The 14,587-nt window shown below is 43.7% G+C and overlaps 1 protein-coding gene across 21 annotated transcripts in view; it reads left to right on the forward strand.

Moving 5' to 3' along the window:
* The window catches only part of FHOD3 (formin homology 2 domain containing 3), a 491,479-nt gene that overhangs the window by 288,036 nt on the left and 188,856 nt on the right, over positions 1 to 14,587 (forward strand). The window lies entirely within an intron of this gene.

The raw sequence follows: 14,587 nt of genomic DNA on the forward strand, positions 1-14,587 counted from the left end.
TGGTTTCCCCTTTATTTGGCTATTCCTTTAGGCTAGTTCCTCCCGTTGCTGAGTGTCATTGTTGTTTTTCATCTCTTCTTCATGGAATATTTTGCTGAGAATGTTCTGTAATGCTGGCTTTCTTTTTGTAAATTCTTTTAGCTTTTGTTTATCATGGAAGGATCTTATTTCATCATCAAATCTGAAAGTAAGTTTTGCTGGGTATAAGATTCTTGGTTGGCATCCGTTTTCTTTCAGGACTTGGTAAATGTTGTTCCAGGACATTCTAGCTTTTAGGGTCTGGATTGAAAAATGTGCTGATATCCTTATTGGTTTCCCTCCTCAATGTAATTTCATTCTTTTCTCTTGCGGCCTTTAAAATTCTGTCTTTATTTTGTAAGTTAGGTGTTTTCATAATAATGTGCCTTGGTGTGGGTCTGTTGTAATGTTGTATATTTGGAGTCCTATAAGCCTCTTGTACCTGGTTTTCCATTTTATTCTTCAGATCCTGGAAATTTTCTGATATTATTTTATTAAATAGATTGTTCATTCCTTTAGTTTGTTTCTGTAAGCCTTCCTCAATCCCAATAATTCTTAAATTTGGCCTTTTCATGATATCCCACAATTCTTGTAGATTCTGTTCATGATTTCTTACCATCTTCTCTGTTTGGTCAATTTTGTTTTCAAGATTAAATATTTTGTCTTCAGTGTCTGAGGTTGTCTTCCAGGTGTTATGGTTATGCTTCCAGGTCCTATTGGTTATGCTTTCTATGGAGTTTTTAACTTGGTTTATTATTTCCTTCATTTCAAGGATTTCTGTTTGTTTGTTTGTTTTTTCAGTATCTCTAACTCTTTATTGAAATGATCTTTTGCTTCCCGTATTTGCTCTTTTAACTGTTGATTGGTGCAGTCATTTAATGCCTGCATTTGCTCTTTCATCTCTTCGTTTGCTTCCCTGATTGTTTTAATTATGTACATTCTGAACTCCTTTCTGACATTTCTTCTGCTGTGCTGTCATTGGGTTTTATTGATATAGTATCTAGGTTTGTTTGGGACATTTTCTTCCCTTGTTTTCTCATATTGGTCAGATATCAGTGGGACTCTGAGATATTGCAGATTTCCTCTATTGGCTTATAATGTCCCTGTAGATTTCCAGTATATCACCTCCCAGCCTTCAGTAGCCTGAAGTCTTGGAGGAACTTGATGATGCAGTGCTTCCAAAGAAAGCTGCCCCTAGCCCGCTACTGGGTCCAGGCCTGGGGGCTGGTTCTGTGTGGAAAGGCTCTCACTGGGTGGTCCTGCTCCTAGAAGCTGGCTATAGACGGGGCCTGCCCCCACCTGAGGGAGCCAGGCTGCTCGGGGAAAGCCTCTCCCTGTCCTGCCTTGGTCCCAGAAGCTGCCTGCAGGTCGGGCCCGCCTCTGGGTTCAGGGCTTGGGGTTTGCTCTGTGCAGAAAAGCTCTCACTGGGCGGGCCTGCTCAGAGGAGCTGGCTGTAGTTCGCGCCTGCTGCCTGAGGGAGCAGGGCTGCTTGGGGAAGTCTCTCGCTGCCCTGCCCTGCTCTGAGAAGCTGCGCCTGTCCGGGCCTGCCGCCTGGCGGAGCTTCACCTGGTGGGAGAGACTCACCATGCAGCTCTGTGTTGGTCTGAGTCTCTTAATACCTCCCCTTCTTGAATCCTCAGTTCTAGAGTGACCGGAGATGCAGCCACCCTCTAGTCTGCCATCTTGGATCTCCCCCCGTTTTATTTTTAATTATTTATTTATTTTTTGATACTAGGGATTGAACCCAGGGGTGTTTTACCACTGAGCTACATCTCCATTCCCTTTTTTGTGGTTGAGGAAACAGTACTTGGTTATAAGAATCTAGTCAATTTCCCAGTGGTGCTCGGCATACACCTACCCAGCTATGGCTTTACCTGTGAGGTCCCCACACCCTGTGGAAGTGCTGCCAAGAGGCAGACCCACCTCATCACCTGCAGCGTGCCTGAAGCTAGGTGAGGGTCTGGCCAGGTCCCCTTTGGGTTCTTGGTGGTGGGGATATTAAGGACCTGGCTGGAGGGCGTTGGAGAGAGGAGTAAGAAGAGTCCTGTCCTGGGAAGGCATGTGTGCAGCAAGGCTGGAGGCAGGGTATTGTAGAGGAGAGCAAAGTGTTTACAGGGGGCAGAGGGTTAAGCAGGAGGATCTTGGGGGCTCGAATGTGGAATCTGATGTGGTCACAGAATGAATGTAATTTTATGGGATCCTTGCAGAGCCTGTGGTCAGCCCAGACCCTCCTTATCCCATGTTCTCTGCCTACCCTGACTTAAGCAAGATTGGAGACACTGGTTGGTCATATTCCTAGGTCTTGATCTTTGTGTTACCTGATTCTAGGGGACTCTGCTGTCCCCAGGAGCCCTAGGCTATGAGTGAATGTTGTTGGCCAGCATGGTGATAGTCTTAGGTTGTACTTTCCTCCCAGGCTTTCAAGCTCCTGGCAATTGTGCCCTCACGTTGCCAGAAAGCTTGGTCTCTGTGGATACCACCAGTGTATAAAAGCCTCCTGGTTACCAGGGCCTTGATTTTTCCCCCCCTCTGTTTTCTGCGTTTTTCTTTCCCAGTATTATTGGTGAGAGAATTTTTTTCCTGTTTCACAGTAGAAAAAGCTATGGTTTCTCTCAGGAGATTCAAAACCTGCCCTCCCTTTTCTTTTCCCTCCCTCCCTCCCTCCCTCCCTCCCTCCCTTCCTTCCTTCCTTCCTTCCTTCCTTCCTCCCTCCCTCCCTCCCTCCCTTCCTTCCTCCCTCCCTTCCTTCCCTCCCTCCCTCCCTCACTTCTTTCCTTCCTTCCTTCCTTCCTTCCTTCCTTCCTTCCTTCCTTCCTTCCTTCCTTCCTTCCGCCCTCCCTCCCTTCCTTCCTTCCTTCCTCCCTTCCTTCCCTCCCTCCCTCCCTATGGAAAATGGAAGTGACTGTGTTTTAAAACTGATGTAAGTGACCTTAGAAGGGCAGTGGAATGCTGGGCTTACCAGGTTGACTTAGCCAGGTGGAGGGAAGATTGATATCTGATACTGGGTCTCAGTGTTTGTCTTTTCCTGTGTCTGTTGGGAGCCCCTTCCAATCTGCGTGTTCATTGGGAACTGGTCCCTCCCCAAAACTCCCTGAATGGTCTTGAGGACCTTAAAAGCTAGAGAGATGGGAGGAGATTTTTCAGTAAAGATGTATTTTTTGGTACATGTGACAGCTGAATACATGTGAACATGAGCTACTGATATTTAGTGTCCGTGAACCTTTGTGGTCTCCCTAGCTATCATGTGTCCCAGGAGAGCATACTTCACCTCACTGACTCTCTTATTCAACTTCACACTGGACTGGGTGACCATGGGTAGGTGCTGTTTCAGACTTCTTCTTGTCACCATTTGTGTACCTGTCTTAAAGGAAGTGGTGAGGCACATTTGGGTCCATCATGCCAAGGATAGAAGAGAATACCTATATTTATTATAGAAGAAAAATGCAAACTAGAAATATTTATAAAATATCATTAGAAGCAACTCAATCTAATATCTTCATATATCCATATATAATATTTTCTAAACATCTACCACACTAGGACTAATTCTGTAGTTTCTTGATACTGCACAGCTTTGGGGTTCTCCTTTGGGGTTAAGCAGGTCTCCAGAATTACGTTAATCTGAACTGATTTCCCTCAGTTTCAAAATCAGAACTTTATAGATCTGTATTTTCCTCCTAATAAAATTTTATCAGAAAAAATTCTGTATAGTTTTATTATAGCTTATCATGGCCATGATAAATACCAACAATCAGTCCTATTTCTCAAAGGTCATAAAACCTAGTATGCTATGGTAGGAATGGGAGACTCTATTATCACATTGCAGGAAGGAAATAGAATGAGGGCAAGATTGGGGTTGTGGGGTGGGAACAGGGAAGAGGATCAATCTGGGCAGAGGGAGAAAATAGAGGGTGCCATGATCTGTGTCCCCCAAGTCATGGGCTAGAAACTCAATCCCACTGTACCAGTATTGGGAGGTGTAGCCCTTTGGGAGGTGTTGAGGTATCAAGGGCTCTACCCTCACCAATGGATTCATGCTGTTGTGAGAAGGACTTGAGGGAGAGGTCTCAGGCTCTTCTGCTTTCCTGCCATGTGAGGACATGGCCTTCCTCCCTCCTGGAAGATTCAGCAACAGGTGACATCTTAGAAACAGAGGGACTGGATCCTCACCAGCCAGCACCTTGATCTTGGATTTCCCACAAACTGTGAGAAATAAAATTCTGTTCTTGACAAATTACCTAGTCACAGGTGTTTTGTTATAGCAGCAAAAACGGAGTAAGACAGAACAAAGCACAATGAAGGGAAGAGGAGAGAGATGGAAAGAAATGAGAGGTGACAGTGGGGAGAAAAGGGAGATGATAAGTAAAGGAGAACAGTGGTAATGAACACATCTCTTGGTGCCCAGCCTGTGGTGTCACAACAACTCTGGGCCGATTTTTCTTTGGAGTCATATTGTAAGGAAAATAACTGAAAAAGAGCACAGGAAAATTCTCATTGCATTTCTAAATAACATGGAGAAATCATTGGAAAGCTTCAAAAGATGAGTTTGGAGGGATTGTGCTTTCTTGCATGGCACACATAGCGAGTGCTTGCTCTCTGGTTCCTCAAGGCTTCCTCCCCAGCCAGCTGGGAAGTATTGGACCACCGTGGACTTCTGTCTCCATCTTTCATCTTCCCAAAGGCAGGTTCATAATAGTCACTGGCTCTTGGTGCCAAGAGTCAGCCTGTGTCTTGGGGCTCACAGTTCTGTTAGCAAGGAGGACACTGGTGACACCCACAGCACATGTCCATCACTCACTGTGAGGTCGGACAAAAGTCTTGTGTGACCCTGCAGGATGTGCTCCGTTCTAGGTCAGGGGCTGAAAGTCAACAACAACATTAGCCTTCAAATTTATTCTCAGGGTAGTTCTAATGAAATCCCTTCTTTACAAAACCAGAGCAGTATCTGCAGAGACTCCTCCCCACCCCACTCTGGGAATGAAGCATCTGGAAGCAGTAGATGCACCAAGACCCTTAGGTTTTGAGAACAAAGTCTCAGTTCCCTCTCTAAATGTGTAGATTGGGGTGATATGTCTGTGAAAGACTTTCCTAGCTCAAGCTGAATTAAATTGGGAAGCCTGGGTACCAGCATTTTCCTTTGACAGTCTGATCCTCCCTAACCTGAAAGCTTTGCCTTGTCATCCTCTGTCTTTGCCTTAAACAGGCACAGAGCTGATAAAGGAAGTAGTGGGTTAGAAAAACCTTCGTGTTCTGTTTCCAGAGTTCTTAATTTTCCTTCCATGAAAGGCAACAAGATGTGATTTTGCAGCCTGCCAGAGGGTCATTCTGCAATGCATATTTGCAGATATTTGAAACTCATAGCCAGAGGAGAAAATGAGGTACTTGCAGCCAAATAATGACTTTTTAAAAGAAAGAAAAAAGTGTTTTCGATAAAGTGTTTCTTTTTATTTACAAAAGCCCATCTTTAAACTTCCCAGTAAGAGGTAAGAGGCAGATGCCCATCCCATGACTTATCTCAGGGTGTGGGCTTTGTTCTCTTCATAGATCTGGAATTCTAACTAATTGAGGTAAGATGATTCGCTACGTACAGCTTGGCCTTTCATCACCCTAACTCAAAGTCTCTCTGGCCCATTGGGGTGGCCCCAGGGGCTTCATGACTCGCAAACCCTCACCTCCTTTCCAGTTCTCAGGGATGTTGCTGACACTTGCCCACTCTGCATCTAATTCCTTCAGCTGTGCCCCGGGTTGCTGATCACACAGATCTCCATACTTTCTTTGTACTGCTGTGAAGATGGCCAGGCTTCTCTAGTGCTGCATAGTCCCAGCTACTGAACCTGAGTTGGGGAGCCCTGGCCAGGTGCCCCACCTCCCACCTCCCACCTCTTTGTCTCATGCTTGCTGGCTTGCTCTCTCTCTGGGGCTGTTGCTGAAAGTTTCCTATTGGGACAGTAGAATGAAGAGAAGTGGCATGGCATGTAGAATGGAGGGGTAGAGGAGGGAGAGATGGGGATGGTGCAGTGTCACAACTGTGAGGTGACAGGACCTGATTCAGAGTTGCAGCAGGAATAGAATGTTGGAAATGTGGCAACGTCTTGAGGAATAGCATCCTAGGACTGGGTTTCTGGTTGTAGAACAATGAAAACAGGTCAGCTCTGGGCAGCAGGGAATGGCAGCACCTCCATCAGGATCACACACACTGAAAATTGGGGTTTGTGGGCACATTTGAACACACTCATTTAGAGATGAAGGAAATACCCCCAAGGGCTCAGCAGGTGCCTGGTACTTGCTGTGCTCCAGGGAATAAGGGCTGATCAAGGGAAAGGAGTCCGAGAGCCCTGTGATCTGCTGTCGTCAGTGTGTCGCTGTGTGTGGACCATCTGGATGACCCCCACATGGTGAGATTTGTAGTATGAAGTATCAGAATCCTGACCTTGAAGAGATGGTGAAGCCATGTTAGAGATAATCCTGAAATCATGAGTCCCATTCTTGATACTTCTACAGGCAGAAAGGGAGTGCTGTCTCCTTAGGTGAACTGGCCGTCACTGGACACTGGAATTGGTGAGAAGCCACCTTTTGGGGAAGCATCTTCTTCTCTGCCATCAGCCAATCCCTTGTGCTTGCTTGTCGGAGCAGCACACCCTGACCCCTCTGCACACACTCTAGCACCTGGGTAGTTAGTTATACCATAGCTCCGCTCAAGCTACATTCACGGTTTCCCTGGGGACATGGTTTCCAGTTTCTCATCATACTGGTGATGAACTTTTCTGTGCATCTAGCAGAAAGACTGTAAGATGCTTGCCTCATGGGAATAAGGCCATGTTTCTTCCATAAATTCCATCTCTGCTTCTTTACGCCTCTTGACCTCAGTCCTGGGGACTGCCTCAAAGTAAACTGGCAATCCTCTAAACCTCCCAGGATATTTTTATCCATACAGCCAGGTCTGCCAGTTATTTCTGTTCACGTCTGTGATTGATTTATATCTAAATGCAGAACTTCTCATTTTCCCGCCATTGATCAGACCAGAGGTCCAGCCTCAAGATGATGATGAATTTTGTTTTGATTGTTCATTATAGTGACTGTTAGTGCTAGTGTTATTTAATGCAAATTTAATAAGCAAAGCTTCTCTGTTATAGTCCAAGATGTTCAGTGGGACCGAGACAAGGTATATCTAAATTAATGCAACCTGCTTGTTGACAGTGATGGGTCAGGACACATAGGGCCATCGTGCAGTCAGCAGGGAACTGCCTGACTCGACCATACAACTATCTTTCTTTGATGTGTTCAAAGTCCTTCCTGAAATCAAGATAAGCTGCGTTTGTTCTAAGTGCTGGAGCTTTGGGGTCCAACCCACTGTGTTATCCTTTAGGTGGATTGTCTCTTCATCCATAAAAGGGAGATACCCATCTATAAAATGGGAATACTAGAGAAGAATGTATAAAACACTAAGCACTATACCTAGCACCTAGTGTCCAGTGTTGTTAGCAAGAAATTTTTTTTTTCCAAGAATCCATCAACCTGATAACAAAGATATGTGCAGTTTGCCATGACCCGCTCATCTCATCTCAACACTACCAATTCCTGGTGTTTTCCTTTTTTTTTTTTTTTTTCTAATTGTACCAGAGATTGAACCCAGAGGAGCTTAACCATTGAGCTACGTCCCCAGCCTTTCTTTTATTTTTTATTTTGAGACACAGGGTGTTGCTAAGTTGTGTAGGGCCTCAATAAGTTGCTGAGGCTGGTTTTGAACTTTGAATCCTCCTGCCTCAGCCTCCCAAGTCTCCGGGATTATAGGTGCGTGCAGCTAATACTCTGTAATGTATTTTTTTCTCTTTTCTAAATGCTTGAGACATTCTGTCAAAATTTCTCCAGACATTTTGTCAGGTATTGTTGGTGGGTTTCATGAGCTGTAGGACATAATTGTTAGGAATTCCCCTCCCTCTTTGGGATAGTTGTTGTCTCCCTGGCTTTGCTGCGCACCTGCAGACCTACACCATGAGAGACTTTCTAGGTCTCATCTCTGCCCCTGACTTCCCCAGCAGGGGCTCTGCACAGCTGCTGAGTGGTGGCCAGTTCCCTTTGTGTCTATAGTTTCCAGGGTCTTCATGCTTTCATGATAATCCACCCTCAGTTTTTAGCATTTTGTCAAAACCATTATGAGTTTTTCTTGCTCCTTCGTATGGTGGCTCCACCTTCCTCCCCTCCCTGTCTCACACCAGCCATTGCTGGCCTCCTTTCTACATTTTCTTGCTAGAAGGAGAACTGGCCCTCCTTAGACTTCAGATTACTTGGTTTTCCTACAACCCTAGCTCCATGATGGATTTTAAAAAGTTAAGATTTTCATGATTATTTGACTTTTCCTCATTGTTAGTTCAAGAATGATGCTCTTTATAGCTTTCTAAATACAAAGAAGTCCCATTTTGAATATTTACAAAACTACTGGCAATATATTTCATACTATGAGGTGTATTGAGTCAATAAATTCTACATGGTCTAGCCAAGGGAAGTTATCAGAACATTAGTTATTTCCTTGAATTCTTCTATTATTTTTAAATCAATCCTGGATACTGAATTTTGTGTTTATTGCTTCCAAGTTACTTAAATTAATATGTATTTCACTAATAGGAATTAGATTAACATTAACTTTTAATAATGAAACTGATAACAGATTGAAAAAAGTTAGTTGAATGGTGTAATCTGGAAATCTTTATTAAAAATAATGATTTTAAAACTTTTACTATTATGATTATCAGGGTATTGTGTAAAACTTTAAAAATAAAAAAGGTTTTAAAAACTACCTAGAAATGTTACCAAATAAAAATTAATTTTTGATGCCTTTCTTCCTGATTTTTCTTTGATTTTTTTGCTTATACTATAAATTCTGTATAATAAGCATTTCCCTGTGTTATTAGGATATTATCAGATAATTAATGCCTATGCAATGTTCTGTCATGAATATACTATATCTGATTTTTCTCATATTGTTAAACAAATTGTTTCTGATGCTATAGTATATTTAAAGAACCTTGCATCTTATGTTATGTAAGCCTGTTTTGTTAGTATAGTTTTTTAAAATTCTTTGTCCCCTTACAACATTGCATTAGATAGGATTTTTAAACTCTCCAGGGTTCGAATGGCACATGCTCATGCTGTTTATATGAGGGGCACTGTGGATGTACGTGGCCCACTTCCCTTTTGGGGCTGTTGCTTTTCTGCTGCTATCTGGTGTACACAGAAAACTTATCTGATTTCTAAGATTCCCCCATGGGGGATAGTCTCAGTAGGAGAAAAAGTGAGGAAAGGTTTCACAAGTTCTTATTCTTGGAAGACAGTGGAGTGAGAGGTCAGAGGTTAGTCCAGGCCTTGATGGGGTGGCCCTTTAAGGCACCCTGTCTAGGGCGGATTTCCAGTTGCTGCAGTGCACTCTGGGATGGTTGGCTTCAGGAAGATGACTGTAGCTCCTTCACTCTCAAGAGGCTTCTCTATAAAGCAGAACAGCATCTTAGCAATTCACATAGATGCTATTCCTATGTTGACAAGAAACAGCAAAGAGGATGGTACTTTGATGCTTCTGCCCATGTATCCAGGGACTACCAGTTGTGTTCTAGCAGCTAAAGAAAGTAAAAATGTGAGTTTCTAACCTTTAAGAACATGTGGAGTGATGCAAAAACTGCAGAGAAGTCAGTGTGCTATTTGTCTGATGAGAATCTACCCTCTTCTAGAAGAGGTGAACAGAAGCAATGGCAGAGGCTCCTGGTATCCAGCCCTAGAGTCGCCCCACAGGCTCTGTTTTCCCTTTGCCAGCACTGATAACACCCTTTCCCGCAGGTTTCTGTCTCTCTCCACCTGCCCGCACTTACCTGCCAGTCCTTCACCACCCGCTCCAAGGTTACTCCAACAAGCTGACTGACAAACTCTTCCAACAGCACCTTCACCATACCTGAGGCTAGCTGTTGTCTCCTGGCACGTTTTCACAAAGTTCTTTAATTACTTTGAGTATCCTAAGGGAAAGTTAGGAAAGTGGCTATTTTCTGGTTGTCATTTTTGTTCACTTTTTTTTTTTTTTTAAAGAAAAGTCCAACTAAGTCCCAGCATTTTACCTCAATAGCAGAAAATATTAGTTTGTAGCATGGTGTATTTTGTTGCTTAATTATTTTGGATAATCAACTATATTTTACCTTCTGCAGGATTTCCTTTTCACTAATTAGTAAAACCTTTTAGGGCCTCCCAGTCTCACACTTAGCAACTATGCTCATCACAAAGTCAGTTCCCTTTCTGCAAGTTGTATGGAGTCATAGCAGGTGGCCCTAGGCTCTGAGGCCAGGGCACTTGGATTTGGTGCAGGCAATTTGCTGTCTTCGCAGATGTGCCAACCCTGGTCACTACACTCCTTCCTGGATATTTGCAAGCCAAGGCCCAGAGTTCTGTACTTAGGTAATGTGTTTGGACCTCAACTTTATTTCTGATAAGATGTTATATGTAACCTATTAGAGATTAAGAAGGGAGAGATTTGGAGCCAGAGATTTCTGTTGGACTATTTGAGAGTTCATTATAAAGGTTTCAGGGCCCATTCTAAGCTTGAGTGTATGTCATTGGAATAAAAGGTTGAAGGAATTCTTATTGATATGTACCTTAAGTGGCTAGAATTATTATTATTATTATTATTTACTTATTTTAAAGTAGTGTCCAACATTCTAAAGTGCTGGTGAGCTTGTAAACAAAATGGCAAAACTTTATAGATCAAGTTATCTTACTAATTCCCATTTCAGTTTTAACAACCAGAATCCATTTATATAACATATATTTATTCTGTCTTCATGAAAAATGAAACAGAATCAAGCATGTTTTTCTGACCCACTTAGTAATTTAAATCCTGAGGTTTGGAAATTGTTTTCTTTTTATGGTTGTTGAATTTTTAGAAGAGGAGTTAGGAATTTGAAGGTTTTTTGGAATACTTTTATTTCTCGTTAATGAGCAGCATATTTGACCTGCTAAGTCTTGTGTTTCCCTAAGTATAATAAAACATAAGAGAGTTCCAGTTTGTTTTGTAAAAGTATTGAGAAACTGTCTTTTATTCTTTTCCTGTACATCTGGTGGTAAAGATTTATTCAAAATCTAAATACCCAGATTCTGAACAGGCCGATTCTACACCCTCACTGTGGGTTAACCCAGAAAATAAAACAGCATCAAAACACTGTTAACACCATCCTGCTCTCCCTCCCTCTGACCAATCTCTCTGAAAGAGAGGTGATGTTGGAACCCAAAGTTATTTATGGACTACGGAGGTTCAGCCTCTGAACTAGGCTCAACCTGGCCACTGTTTCTTCTGTGGGTCAGCAGGCATCTCGGTTCCTCTGAAGATTCATGGTCTTTGTTTTATACTGATCAGAAACAGAGAGTGCAAAATGATAGCTGTGACAAAGTGCAGCTCAGTCATCCCGAAACTGTGCCAAATTGTGATGAAATGGCAATAATTCAGCCCACAGCCATTTCTCTCTTCTCTGTACTCTACTTCATGAAGGGGTGTCTGATTCCTGAGATTTTTAACTGCATCTTTTAGAATAACAAAAAACATTTTCTTTCTTACAATGGGCAAACTTCAAATGAAATAATAGCATTCCTTAGAATGTAAATAAATTACAGGAAACAAAGCCCAAAGGCATAGCCTAGAGCCTCAGTATAATTTTTCCAGACTGAAGGAAGTGGGATTATTTGTGCAAACAAGAGCCCAAACGCCATTGCATGCCTCTGAAGCTCCATGGAAATGTGAAAGTTCTGACTAGATCTGGCTCTGAGCCCCCTTGTCATTCATGCTCCAGGAAATGCCCCCTGGGAACTCTCTGCATTTGTCCTCAGCTACCTGACTGAGGGTCTCTAACTGGGGGGGTCATCTCCTTGAAATGGGGGCCTGGCTTTTTCTCCTTCACAGACTCTGACAGGGTGCCGGGCATCTGGAAGGTGCTCTTGATGTCAGAAGGGGAAGCAGAGAATCTTGGATTGGGAGGTAACTTAAATGGTGTCGCTGCCATCCGGTGTCTGAATTCCTTCTACAACAGCCTTAGCAAGCACCAGGCAGAACCTCCAGGGATGGGGAATTGGCTCCTTCCCCATAAGCCAGTTTGTCTGTGGACTCCTTGTTGCTTCTAGCCCTGTGTGCCTTGTCACTGCTATTTCCATAGCATCAGATGCTCCATGACAGTGAAAATCAGTTGTTATTGATTTGCTCTTGGGGCTGGACAGGCATTGGATCATCATTGCTAAACCCTCCATTACAACATCAAGGGGCACCTGGAACAGCTGAGAGTCGGACAGCTCAGATGGTCGGATGCTTTCTGACATGTTTGGGATGCTGTCAGTGCCAGGCCATGCAGTGGTATGCACTCTGGCATCTGTGCAGTCTCCTCCCGTTCTTCCTTTGTGATGCTTGCTCTTGAGGTCTGTCCTTTCTGCTCTGATTTGCCTCTTCCCAGCAGATGTGGGCTGGGACTCTCAATAACTGCTTCTATTCAAATGTGTCCACATTAGGCACAAGTGGCACCTGGGTTGGGTTTTTAAGAGCTTTGGGGTGAACAGTGTGTTTGAACCTTGGAAGAATGGGTGTGTGGTCCCCATGGTGGCTGTTCTAAGTTTTGGAGTGTTTTGACAGCATTCCAGATACATGAGGGCATCAAATTAAGCAATTTCTGGATGAATGAGGGTGAATTCTCCTAAAGTGATGTATTTTATTACCTCTAAGGCCGTGCAGTAGTGATAGTAAGGAATTTCTGAGGAGCCCCTGGATATATTTTGATGATTAGTTAGAACATGTTTGCAATTCGTACCAGGCGTTTCTACGAAATTAACATTCTGATGCTTTCTTCTTTCTAGTTCAACTATCTGATATGTTTGCTATTAATTTACATGGTAAAACTTCCTAAAGTACGCGAACATTAACTTAGACTCAGTTGAAGCCAAATTCATAGAAACCTAAAATTATGAATCATAAAAGTTTGGGAAGTTTTTAAAAATGAAACTTAGTGCCAAAAGAGCTCCAAGCAGACTTTGCAACAGAGGAGAGGATGACATGAATAGGCATGTTAAAACCAATGGGAAAGGAGGACTTGGCTGGAAAACAGTGGTTTCTTCATTAGAGAGCCTTGGAAGGGAGAGTGGTTTGGGGATTCTGCATGCCTGGGACCATGTAGGTCAGGGCCCCGTGACCTCATGAGTGCTTGGAAGGAAACTTTATGAGATGGGCATTGGGAGCCCCTGCTGAGACCAGCTAACAGGGTTGGTGGGGTTGGGCAGCAGCCAGGTTCTTTCCCAGGAAGGCATTTAGAAGGTTTAAACCACATAATAATAGTCCACCAACTGAGGAAGTCGCCAGGCTTGGACTTGCTAGGTTTTTTTTATTTACATGAAGAAATTTCTTCATCTCTAAGTATACAAAGCACAGTTGATTATACCATACCCCCCCCCCTCATTTGCCCTGCCTTGTAGCTGTTGAGAAAATACTCAGATTCACTCTATCCCCAGTCAGGAAGCAGAGGATCAATTGGGGAAGAGAGACAGAAACCCTGTAAAGCATTCAGAGTCCTCCAAGGCTCTCGGTCCCCTCATGGTGAGGATGTGCCTGAGGATGGAAGCCCCTGGTGCTGCTGCCCTTGATATGACTGGGGTGGGTTCTTGGCTGGCCTGCAGACTCGAGATGGCAGCTGGGGGCTGAGGTCCACGCATCATCAGCATGATGGATTGGAAGGAGGAGCCTCAGGATGTGCTGATTTGCCCTTCACACATAGTACTGACTAGCAGCTCCTTGTGTGGCAGACGAAGCAATGTCTCTGCTGCTCTGTAGCTTATGTTCTTAGGGACAGCAGGAGAAGGCCAGCAGGTGAACACACGTGAGCTAGGCGGCCCTCCCTGTCTCTGTCCCCAAGTGCCATGTGGTAAATCAACCACAATCAAAAATATTCCAAAACCAATTTTCAGTCCTGAACAGCCAAGACTTTTTTGTCATTATTCCTGAAATATTACAGTGTAACAACTATTTGCATAGCAAGTACATTGTATGAGGTTGTATTAGTAATTTAAAGTGGGCATAGAGGAGTGGGGGGAGTTTCCTCCACATCCAGCATGAATGAGGGAAGGGATAACTGTCAGGATGGTGCCAGCGATAAATCAATTAATTATTAACTAATCAATAAACACAAAAGAGCCAATACTCTTTTCAAATGGAAGGGGGTATGGCAAATTAATTGGGCCATACCAGATCTGGCCTCCAACAAGATGGAGAACTCAAACTTCACCTTTATTTATAGTTACACAGGTAAAGGGGCCTGGACTGGGAGGGGCTTCTGTGAGGGACAGGATGGGGTGGAGCTGGAGAAGCCATTTGCTTAGGGAACTAGCATATCCTCAGATGGTGAGCCACTCTCATACAGGGCCACCTATTCCCTGGCAATCTGGAACAGTCTCTCAGGACTGCCAGTTCCTGGAAGTCAGACCTCTGTATCCCATGGCTCAGCCAAGTCTGATTCTGCTAGACATGGACAGTTCCCCACAGCAGAGGACATGAAAATACTAAGCTATTTTA

This window comes from Sciurus vulgaris (assembly GCF_902686455.1).
Source record: "Sciurus vulgaris genome assembly, chromosome: 13".
NCBI lineage: Eukaryota > Metazoa > Chordata > Mammalia > Rodentia > Sciuridae > Sciurus > Sciurus vulgaris.